The sequence below is a fragment of the Nicotiana tabacum genome, chromosome 8 (assembly GCF_000715075.1).
Source record: "Nicotiana tabacum cultivar K326 chromosome 8, ASM71507v2, whole genome shotgun sequence".
Classification (NCBI taxonomy): Eukaryota; Viridiplantae; Streptophyta; class Magnoliopsida; order Solanales; family Solanaceae; genus Nicotiana; species Nicotiana tabacum.
In genome coordinates this window covers 69404864-69417577 of record NC_134087.1, presented here as the reverse complement: position 1 = coordinate 69417577, position 12714 = coordinate 69404864, and the positions used below count along the sequence as shown (strand labels likewise).

The following is a 12714-nucleotide window of genomic DNA, read 5'->3' as shown; positions in this document are numbered from 1 at the left end:
AAGAGCCAAGAAGGTGCATAACCGAATGTCTCCTTTGTGCCAAAATGAATATCGAATAATCTGAAGTTGAGCATGGAAATAACACCAGTATTGAATAAAGGAAATAAAGTCTTGTATGATACATATTAAGTAAGAGAACTGATGTTTAATTCTGTTTTCTTCTTCCAATGGTGAATTCATTTTTAAGCTATTGCATGAACTATTAAGCACAGATCTTGAAATCTCAAGTTACTACAAAGAAAACTATGCGTTGCGTGAGACATTGCATGATCAATCAATAGTCTTACCCAAGCTATCTATGCGCCCTGCTGCCGATATAACTCCATGTTCAGGAGAAAATATTTTTAGCACATCAAAATTCATTAATCTTATATATAAGCTAACTGATCATTACTGTCAGTGAATGAGCAGATCTACGAACTTTCAATTGCCTTCATATTGAGTTAATTATAACTATTAATAAACTGAATTAAACCAAACCCATTTCCAGCTTTACAAGATCATTCATTTGCCAAATGATTCTCATACTTCTCAAACCAAAGTTGTAGTAATTTTAAGTCAAACAAATACCTAAATATCTAATCTCACACATAACAGACACATCCGTGAATAGATTACATAATATCATGACATTTAATTAGAAACTATAGCAATTACATTGTCTAAAACTGAGACACATACCTCAATAGCAAGAAACAGAATTAACAGAACCAAACAAAGGGTGAGAACGGCCACAAATTGAAGTTCGGCTCAAAAACGGAATCTGAGATGCGAACAAGACCTCGATGGAAAACTTCTACCTCGAGCAGTCACCACCGAACCAACGAAATAACAATAAAACTCAAACAAAACTCCATGACCGGACTTGAGTCAATTTCTACTAAAATCAGAAGAAACGAAACTTTGAAATTTACATGAACACCATAACAAATCTGAAAGTCGAAACATCCCAACGAGACTAAAGCAACTGTATCCCTGTGCGCTTTCGTGCGTATGTGTGTGTGTGTCCGAGTCGTTCTCGAAAGTCAAAGCAAAATGAGAGATATCGCCGCTGAAGGTTCTTCTCTAAGAAATCTTGAGGTTTGGCTGTTGAAGCTCAGAGAATCGAATGGTAACTGCCTAGTTATGGGGTTAATTTGCACAGGCTTCAGGCGAATCTCGCTGGCGATGAAGGTCTGAAGATGCTAGTCTTGGAGAGGAGGGGTCTTCTGGTTCGACGCTTGGTGGTGAAGGGTGAGTTCAATTTTGGGGGTTTTTAGAGTGAGGGAGGTGGATCTGGCAGCGGGTTGTTGTGGTGCTGAAGATGGTCGAAGGCTGGAATGGGGTGGGTGTCTTCAAGGTCAGAAAACGACACCCTTAGTCTAGGTCTTTTTGGTTCAGCTTTTGGTCTTGTATTTTTGTGTATTTTAGCTGATTTCCTAGAGTGTATTGCGGCTGATTTTTTGTAAAGAGTAGGGATCTCTTTTATTTTGTTCCCAAGAAGAGTCTAGAAGGGTCCCTAGAGTTAGCTTGATGGGTATTGTGTATTAGGTTTAAGGAATGGGCTAGAAACTTGGGCCTTTATGACTAGCTATGCTTAAAATTAGCTTAATTAACTAAAAATCTATCCATATAGAAATATTATCAAAAATATTAATTAGTCCTACTTAAATAAAAATAATTATTGAAATAAAGACTGACCGTTAAAACAAAATTATTTTTTTGGTATTTTTCAAGATTAAAATGACTACCAAACATTAATGAAACTATTTTTTGTAATTTTATTTTCTTGTAATAAAATAAAGTAAAAGAGTCAAAATTAATTAAAATAACGCTATTAGGCCTAAATTAAATATTTAAATACTAAAATATAAAAAATCTTGGGGAGGGTCAAAAATCACATGTCTACAACTGCCCCTCTTTGACTGGAAACACGAAGAGTTTTCAGACAAAGAACGACTAGACAGGTTTTTTGACCCGACCCTTATTTGGAGAGACTAAAACTAAGAGAGGGGAATGTGTTCTAGCCTTAGTATCTGAGCTGCCTACATATCCTTGGCTATAAAGGAATCAGGCCACGTGTAGTTCAGAGGTGAATGAGGTGATGAAGTATGCCGAGGCGGAGAGCCGATTGAGGTGCCGTTCCGCCGAGGTTCCGGTACGCAGTCCCATTATTACATCAAAATCAAAAATGAAAAAGACTAACTAAGCCTATCAACTATGAGTTACAAGATTCCTATCTATGAGTCTTGTGAAGCTTGATCTTGAGTCTTGGTTGGTTCTTCATGCAGACTCTGATTTGAATCTTGATGCTCGTTAGCTGCAGGTATTGGTTCAATCTTCTTCAGCTTTTTCAAATCAAGACGGGACATGCAGAGCTTGTGACCTCAGCTACGTCTTGAGCAGCTCACATCTTTCATTAACTTCTGCATTTGGATTCACTTCTTGTCTTTCTTTTGTTTTTTTCTTTTTATTTTGGATTGTGAGTAACTTCTGTTGATCATCTCGGACTACTGACTCGCATTCTTGACGCGAGCTTCTTTTGTTGCTGACCTGAATTGCATTCTGAATTGAATTCCCCCTTTTTTTCTAGGTGGGTGCCTGATTGCTGAACTTGAACTGTCTTCTCTTGTTACTTGACACTGTTTTCCCTTGCACCTTGAACCATTTTCCCCTGAAACTTGAACTGTCTTCCTTCGAAACTGCTTTCCCTTGAAACTTGAGTTGTCTTCCTTCAACACTGCTTTCCCTAGAAACTTGAGTTGTCTTCCCTTGTTCTCCAGGTGGGCGCCTGATTACAACAAAACAGACAAAACAAAAGAAATTTTTTCTTCCCCAGTTTGCACTAGGAAGATTTGTGAGTAATTAGCAAAATTGTAAACCACTTGTACTATTGATGCAATGATGAGAGTAAACTAAAGAATAGACTAGGAAAACTATAAACTAAACTTGACTAAAGTAAAAACTCACCCTATTCTCCATGCGGGCCCCCTGATTTCAGGAAAACTAAACATTAATAATCTTAAGAAAACTAAAAATTGACCCATTTTTTCAAATCCAAACTTCCTCTTCTTTTTTTTTCAAAATATCATAGGAGAAAATTCGTCAGACTAGGTTTTCTATCTTAGGAGAAAGATTCATCAGACTAAGATGTTAATCCTAGGAGGAAATTCATCGGACTAGGCCTTTTTCTCTTTTTTTTTGGTATCTTAGGAGAAAGATTCATCCGACTAAGGCGTTTACCCTAGGAGAAAATTCATCAGACTGAGTTTTCTATCTTAGGAGAAAGATTCATCAAACTAAGATATCTATCCTAGGAGAAAGTTCATCAGACTAGGTCTTCTATCTTAGGAGAAAGATTCATCAGACTAAGATTTTGATCCTAGGAAAAAGTTCATCAGACTAGGTTTTGATCCTAGGAGAAAGTTCATCAAACTAGGTTTTCTATCTTAGGATAAAAATTCATCAGACTAAGATTTCGATACTAGGAGAAAATTCATCAGACTAGGTTTTCTATCTTAGGAGAAAGATTCATCAGACTAAGACTTCGATCCTAGGAGAAAGTTCATCAGACTAGGTCTCTATCTTGTTATCTTATGAGAAAGGTTCATCAGACTAAGATTTGATCCTAGGAGGAAAAATGTGAAGATCAATGGCAAGTTTTATGCACAATAGCAAGACAAATAAAGGCAAAGATTTGAGAAACTTCCCTTTGTCGGCTCCTCTCGTCTTTCCTTTTTCTTCCCTTTTTTGTTTTTTAATTGTTTTTCATTTTTTTTCTCTTTTTGAATCACTTTCCTTACACTGCTTTGTTCCTGTTTCATACAAAGGAAAATTTGTCAGTTTTGAAAATGGTGGTCGGTTTGTGGCCTTGAGTCTTGGGCAGCTTGGCTTCTGCTCAATCAGCTTGAGTCGGCTTCAAGAGACTTTTGCTCTGCATCAACCCTAATTGTTTCACACCCGGTACCATTGTATTTCTGGCTCAATCAGCATTATCCCAACTGGAGATCTTTTCTTAGATGACCTTTTCTGATATCTTGAATGACTTCCTGCTTTTGAGCAATTTGTCTGTCAGAGAGAATCACAAGTTATCTTTGCTTACGCCAAATAGAATGACAAGAGTCTTTTGGGGGAGCCTTTGCATGAATCATCAAGGCACGTTGACAGTAACAATCGAGTATACTGGCCAAATTTACTTTGTGCAGCTGAAAAGCTGGTAGCAGATTTTGAAATCTTTTCTTGCTTGTTTTGACAAGGACTAACTCATAGGGAAGGACACAATGCTATAAAGAAACAATATTAATAAGAAATGCCCCCTGTCGAAAGGACAGAAGGATGAGTTTTCTTCTTCTTCTTTTTCAATAGCTAGCCTTAACGGTCATGACATGCATTTTGGACTCAACGGCCTGATCTATCAAACTAATCCAATCTTTCCTTTTGCCATTCTTATGAGCTTTGAAGTCGGGCTTGTTCGTGTCAATTCTTTGCATCAGCTTCGCGACTCACTTTCGACTAGTGGTGCCCCGAGGGGTTTTCACCAACAAGTCTCTCTCATTTATTCATCTTTGCTTACCGTCATCTTACAGTGCCCGTGAGGGTTTTCACTAATAAGACTCTCTCATTTTTCTTACCCTTTTTGTGAGAAACTCGACGGTGTTCTACGTCATGTGACAACCGCTGCTCATTGCATGCTTCTCTTAGCATTCTTGAAAGTATATCGGGAGGTAAATTTGGAAGGATTTTGGATAGGGTTGGAAAGAAAGGACGTTATGAAGGCTCAAAATAAACTCAAAGTAAAGGGGGTTGTGGACTTACAACTCTTGGAATCGACTCTTTCAAAAGTGAAATAAAATCTCTGCCCCAGTTTCAGCTATTGGGGATTTTTGGGATTTTCTCTTTTTTTTTTTTGAATTCTTATTTGGTTGGACCGAATCGTGAGGCTGCCTATGTATCCTTTTTTTTAAGGAATCAGGTCGAACGTAGTTCAAACATCTGACCTAAATTTTTTTTATCTTTTTTCTGTTTCTCTTTTTTTTTCTTTTTCCTTTTTTTTGCCCCTTCTATTTTTGAGGGCATGGACCTTTGACAAATCTTTTTTTTTCACTTGAACTTTCTAAGAATTGCCCCAGTTTATACTCTTGGGACATGAATTTTTTTTCTTTTTTTTCATTTTTTTTTACTCTTGCCTCTAAACTTGATTCCAAAAGAGGGTGGTCAAAGAAAATAACACAGGCTCAAAAGGGGTAGCAAAGGATATAAAGTGTTTGGGTAGTAGAAAAAAGGCCTCCCAATCTCAAGAACGTCAAACATGTCATCTTTTCGCGATCACAGCATTGACGAACATGTCTGTCTTCTTGGTGTGTCGTGGTCACAAGACATTTTTTCATCCCTTAGTGACAAACTTTCCAACAAACATCAATTGATTAAACATCCTCAAACCCGATATTCACAATGATTTGAAGGTGAATTTTACTCGACCTTAGTTCCAAAGTATTCCAACTCTTTATTCATCCTCAAAAGTATTTTTTTTAGTTATCGAATTCCAGATTAAATCAGTTCCTAAGATCTGGCCAAAATTCCGCATGCATGTCATGTCATTAAAACTAGCGGGAAAAGAACTAAGCATGGAATGACACAAAAGGACAAATTGTATTTCATTGAGTAAACAACAAGACAAACAACCTAAAATCCGAGTTACAACCCTAAATAACCCGGCTAATGAAAATAGCAACAGAATAAAAAGACAAGACTCACACAAACAGAATGGAGGGATAGAAGGATTTGACTCAATAAAACAAATAAAATCTGGATCACAACCCTGAAATAACCCAGATAATAGAAAAAACATCAAAACAAGCTACCAAGATTCCTTCCTAGTGAGGAGGGAATGACTTTTCAATTGCTATGGTTGATATTTAGCCACAAATTTGCTCATCAAAATCAGCAGAGCCTTGTCCAATTTCAAAATCATTAACTTCAGTTAGCAAATTCTCGAGAGGATTCTCATACTCCCCGTCACCACGCGTCATCCCCACAAAGTGTGCATCATCATGTGCAAGTAAAGGATTCTGCGCGATATTCTGGGTGTCACTATCTTGGAGCTCAATCAGGTTTTACTGGATCATCCTTTCTATTTCTCTTTTTAAATCCCGACAGCTTTCAAATTGTACCCCTGGGCATTGGAATGGTATTCACACCTTTTAGAAGGGTCAAAACTTCTTGCACGTGGATCCACATGATTTGGAGGAATAGGTGCAATCATGTCATAATGCTTTAATTTCTCAAACAAGCTTGCATAGGACTCTCCTATTGGTGTAAAATTATCTTTCAACTTTTTTTCCCTCTATACCTCTGGCCTGGATGTGGGTTATAGGGTACCTGAAAATTTTGTGGAAGCTGGTGGAGATTTTGTGATGCTCGCGCTCGCTTTCTAGGGTGTTTTGGTGGCTGGACAACATACTGATGTGGAGCGACAAAGTATTGTGGGTTCTGAGGTGGATAGCGATGCTCAGGGGAGTCATGGGAAACCTGATGAGGCTGCGCATACCTTCGAGGTGTTTTCCTGGGACCTCTTCTCGAACCTGTTGTCATCATGGTTTCTTCATCCTTCTCATTCGTGCCACTGTAATTATCGGATTCAATCGGGATAGTCTGAGTTGCGGCTTTGAGAATTACTTAACTTATAATTTTGCCTGTCTTAAGACCATTTTCTACCATTTCTCCCATTTTGATTGCTTCCGAGAAGGATTTGCCAACTGCGGACATCATGTTTTGAAAGTAATCTAGCTCTTGCGCTTAAAGGAAGACAGTGATTAGCTTGTGGTCATCCATGGGTGGCTTAACTCGAGCTGCTTGCTCTCTCCATTTAATGGTATATTCCCTGAAACTTTTACTTGGTTTCTTCTTCAGGTTTGAAAGGGAAATGCGGTCTGGGGTAATGTCGATGTTGTATTTGAACTGATTGACAAAGGTTTGTGCCATGTCATTCCAGACGTACCAGCGAGATGTGTCTTGATCCAAAAACCATTCGGATGCTACTCTCGTAAGGCTTTTCCCAAAATAAGCCATAAGCAATTCTTCGTTTCTTCCCGCACCTCTCAGTTGATTGCAATACCTTTTCAGGTGGGCTATGGGGTCTCCATGTCCATCATACTTTTCAAATTTGGGAGTCTTGAAACCAGGCGACAAGTGGACATCGGGGAACATACATATATATTTGAAGGCAACACTCTTTTGACCTGTCAACCCTTGCATGTTTTTCAACCGTTGTTCTAAGCTTTTCACTCTTTGGGTCATTTCTTCCTGTACCATCTTTCGGGCAAACTTCTCAATGTTTGCAGGAAGATCAAACGAGTACGAGTGGTACTCAGGAGAGTGGTACTGCTCTTGCTGTGTAGCAAATTGTGACTCATGACGAGGTTGTCCTTTACCACTTGCTTGACACATTTCAGTCATTTGATGTTTTAGTATTCTATTTCTCTCAAACACAGTAGCCTCTTGTTGAACCGTCTGACACTGAGTCTCTTGAGCACTTGTAACAGCTTCGATGTCAGTTATCATTTTTCTTTGGATCTTGTGTTTCCAGCTTACCACAAACCGACCGCCTCAACTTTCTTCACAATTCAAAACAAAACATGTTAGAATGGACTCAGTCGGTCCTTATTATTAGCAATATTTTTTCATTTTTTTTCTTTTTTCATTTTTTTTTCTCATCTTTCTTTTCAATGGTTGATCGAACCTGATGTGGGTTGCATACGTATCATGTGGGAACATGAATCAGATCTTGCGTAGTTCGGGAAGATCATGAATAAAGTAAATAAACTAACTTTTTTTTGAATTTTTTATTTTATTTTTTCGAAAGAAAGACTTATAAAGAAGAAAGGGAATATTTTTGGATTTTGATTTTTCTTCAGCATTTTTGCAAAGAAAGACTTCTAAAGAAGAAAGATTTTTTTTTTCTGGAATTTCGAAAGAAAAACTTTTAAAGAAGAAAGAAAATATTTTAGGAATTTTATTTTGAATTTATGAAAGAAATGCTTCTAAAAAAAGAAAATATTTTTAAATTTTGAATTTTCTTTTCAATTTTGAAAGAAGAATGAAAATATTTTTTTGGATTTTTGGAAAAAATTAAAAGAAAATATTTTTGTATATTTAAAAAAAAACAATTAGGGTCTAAAAGAAAGACTTTCTAAAGAAGCAAGTAATGGAAAATATTTTTGGATTTTTTGAAAATTGGGGTCTCAAAAAAAGACTTTTCTAGAGAGGAAGTAAAGGAAAATATTTTTGGATTTTTTGAAAATTATGGGCCGGAACCGATGAGGTTTGCCTACGTATCTCACATCCGGTGAAAATCAGACCCGCGTAGTTCGCCCGTTTTGATGCAACCGGAAAATATGACTTTTTCTCTTCTTTTTTTCAAAATTTCGGCAGGGTTTTAAGATAATTCAAATACCTACTTCTCACTCTCTTTTCTTTTTCTTTTTCTTTTTTCATTTTCTTTCCCTATTCTAGAAGCCAGTCAACATGCAAGCTGAAACAAATAGATACACAAGTAGCACGTAAGATGCATCAGGATGGTCTTTTAATTTGGGTACACTTGTCCTAGACGGACTCAACCCCTGTGTTGAGTCCCCAAAGTTAAATGCACGTGATGCAAACAAGTGTTCCTACTAGGGATCCGACATGAGGCTGAGTTATTCTAGGTTCAAAAACCTGGGTATTTGTTCTAGACTTGTGTACCCGAGCGGACGACTTGAGCCAGGGGCAGCGTACCGGGAATACAAAAGCTTCATCGGCTTTGCAACTTGTCCAAACCCCGTTCTAAAATTTGGGATGACTTTAACAGAAGAGAAGTCGCACGAAGTGTACGCTCCTCCATGATTTAGAAGACTTAGAGAGAAGAAGGGTTCCGTAGCAGTTTATATACAGTTCACAAAATATCAAAGCGGTAAAAGCAACACGTAGCACATTAGGCCCAAACAAGTAATAAAACCAGATAATAAATAAAGCCAAGTAAAACAATTATTCTAAACTCGAATTCTTGAACCCTGAACCAGAATTTCTGGGTTCTTATCCCCAGCGAATTCCTACACCCCCGGAAGGGACATAAGAGAGTTTTTTCCAATTTAAGTGACAATCGAAACGAGATTATTTTATTTAAAATTTAGAGTCACCACTTGGGATAATTTTATGGTATCCCAAGTCACCGGTTCAAATCCTGAATTGAGGAAAAGATTGACTCTATATTACAGTCCGCGAACACAGAAATCCGGGTAAGGAATTCTGTTAACCCGGGAGAAAGTATTAGGCATTCTCGAGTTTCGTTGTTTTAGCACGGTCACTCAACTATTAATATTAGCCCAATTATCTGATTTTTTGCACGTTTTAAACCGATTGTGCCTTTTTAACCTTTTATCCGCTTTTAATATTTCAGGAAAATTCAAGGTTATTTAAAACACATCGTAAGCCACGCTACATGAAATGCATCCGCGGTTCACGACATATTTTATTTAAACTTGTTGGAAATTAGAATCGGGTCACATGAAATGCACACCCGAATTTTAGAAATTACAAATCACAACTACGTCACGGGAACCATACCCATAGCCATGATAATGATTATAATGCGCCAGAAGCACACTACGATGTCTATGATTCGATTATTCTAAAACGATTATGCCTTAGCCACAAGAGCCAAGAAGGTGCATAATCGAATGTCTCTTTTGTGCCAAAATGAATATCGAATAATCTGAAGTTGAGCATGGAGATAACACCAGTATTGAATAAAGGAAATAAAGTCTTGTATGATACATATTAAGTAAGAGAACTGATGTTTAATTCTGTTTTCTTCTTCCAATGGTGAATTCATTTTTAAGCTATTGCATGAACTATTAAGCACAGATCTTGAAATCTCAAGTTACTACAAAGAAAACTATGCATTGCGTGAGACATTGCATGATCAATCAATAGTCTTACCCAAACTATCTATGCGCCCTGCTGCCGATATAACTCCATGTTCAGGAGAAAATATTTTTGGCACATCAAAATTCATTAATCTTATATATAAGATAACTGATCATTACTGTCAGTGAATGAGCAGATCTACGAACTTTCAGTTGCCTTCATATTGAGTTAATTATAACTATTAATAAACTGAATTAAACCAAACCCACTTCCAGCTTTACAAGATCATTCATTTGCCAAATGATTCTCATACTTCTCAAACCAAAGTTGTAGTAATTTAAAGTCAAACAAATACCTAAATATCTAATCTCACACATAACAGACACATCAGTGAATAAATTACATAATATCATGATATTTAATTAGAAACTATAGCAATTACATTGTCTAAAACTGAGACACATACCTCAATAGAAAGAAACAGAATTAGCAGAACCAAACAAAGGCTGAGAACGGCCACAAACTGAAGTTCGGCTCAAAAACGGAATCTGAGATGCGAACAAGACCTCGACGGAAAATTTCTACCTCGACCAGTCACCACTGAACCAATGAAACAGCAATAAAACTCAAACAAAACTCCATGACCGAGACTTGAGTCAATTTTTACTAAAATCAGAAGAAACGAAACTTTGAAATTTACATGAACACCATAACAAATCTGAAAGTCGAAACACCACAACGAGACTGAAGCAACTGTATTCCTGTGTGCTTTTGTGCGAATGTGTGTGTGTCCGAGTCGTTCTCAAAAAATCAAAGCAAAATAAGAGATATCGCCGCTGAAGGTTCTTCTCTAAGAAATCTTGAGGTTTGGCTGTTGAAGCTCAGAGAATCGAATGGTAACTGCCTAGTTATGGGGTTAATTTGCACAGGCTTCAAGCGAATCTCGCCGGCGATGAAGGTCTGGAGATGCTGGTCATGGAGAAGAGGGGTCTTTTGGTTCGCCGCTTGGTGGTGAAGGGTGAGTTCAATTTTGGGGGTTTTTAGAGTGAGGGAGGTGGATATGGCAGCGGGTTGTTGTGGTGCTGAAGATGGTGGAAGGCTGGAATGGGGTGGGTGTCTTCAAGGTTAGAAACGACGCCCTCAGTCTAGGTCTTTTTGGTTCAGCTTTTGGTCTTGTATTTTTGTGTATTTTAGCTGATTTCCTAGAGTGTATTGCGGCTGATATTTTGTAAAGTGCAAGGATGTCTTTTATTTTGTTCCCAACAAGAGTCTAGAAGGGTCCCTAGGGTTAGCTTGATGGGTATTGGGTATTAGGCTTAAGGAATGGGCTAGAAACTTGGACCTTTATGACTAGCTATGCTTAAAATTAGCTTAACTAACTAAAAATTTATCTATATAGAAATATTATCAAAAATATTAATTAGACCTACTTAAATAAAAATAATTATTAAAATAAAGACTGACCATTAAAACAAAATTATTTTTTTAGTATTTTTCAAGATTAAAATGACTACCAAACATTAATGAAACTATTTTTTGTAATTTTTATTTTCTTGTAATAAAATAAAATAAAAGAGTCAAAATTAATTAAAATAACGCTATTAGGCCTAAATTAAATATTTACATACTAAAATATAAAAAATCTTGGGGAGTGTCAAAAATCACATGTCTACAGTATGTGCCCGCTGAATAATATGAGCAACTCTTACCTTTAAGGGAGTTGCGAAGTATTATTTATGTTGCATGGCATGATTGTAATCTTCAAGTATTGTATAAATCTTTATTAATAATAATCTGCTTTGTTTCCTCACATGTAATTTGTTTTGTCTGGTAAATTTTTGTTTTGTCTCGTAAATTTAAACTCCGTACTCTTATTTAATTTATATGATCACATAGGATAATTATAATCCAACAATCCCACATAGTGTAAAATTCAACTAGAACCCACTATTGTGGATCTCGAAGAGTGCCTAACTCCTTCTTGTTGAGGTAATTTTAACCTTTACCTGATCTTTGATGGCGTAGACTAGTTAAACAAAAGTATTTTCAAATAGGTGCCCTAACGCACCCTAAAATCATTAGGTGAAGACTCTTTTCTTTTAATACCCACATTTAAAAAAGTTGTCACAATTCGAAACCTATTTTCGCGAGAAAACGGGGCGCGATAGCATAGTGACTCTGCTTGGGATATACTTAGGCGCTTACCATAATGAAATTTTCTCTTGTGTGGATTATTTGACTTCTTTCATGTACATTCACTTCCCTATTTTCCTTATTTGCTTAAAATTGCTATATCATGCATCTCCCGTCCCTATCTCCCATATTTGCTTCATTTAATCACGTTCTCGAACTTTTCGTAAGCTATGCTAACTTCTCTCCTTTGTCTTTCCTTTTTCCCTTCTTTCTTTGTTTATCTTTATCACATTATTTACTAGTCTTACGTGCTTTCATCATGTAAAATAGCTAGCAACATATTATTATTTCTCGCATAAAGCATGCTTTCGACATCGTACTCCACTCATGCCTATTATTAACATAGCGGCGCTTGATGAGTTTCCGCGTTTTCCTAAAAATAACTTTTTAAACCGGAAATGCTTTATTAGCAGTAGAATAGTTGATCAACAGTGTAGTCGACAGTCCCGTGCCTTTCCCTCTCAAGTCGTCCACTTGAGAGTATCAGTCTAGACCCTACTAGAAACCCCACACTGATTCGAAATATATATGCATCATGTTAAACCTAGTGTGGATTAAAACGTCATTGACACATTAATCTGCTTAGATAAACCTTGTCCAAAATCCAAAGGGATTTCCACAATCCCAAAGGATATAATC

At 36.9% G+C, this 12714-nt stretch overlaps 1 long non-coding RNA gene across 1 annotated transcript; it reads right to left on the bottom strand.

Moving 5' to 3' along the window:
- Positions 1–443: 443 nt before the first annotated feature.
- LOC142162729 (uncharacterized) lies at positions 444–11102 on the bottom strand. The gene is made up of 2 exons (XR_012694055.1): positions 10349–11102; positions 444–2824 (listed from the first exon to the last, which is right to left on the bottom strand). It is a non-coding gene; the product is annotated as an uncharacterized LOC142162729 (long non-coding RNA).
- Between the last annotated feature and the right edge of the window lie 1612 nt (positions 11103–12714).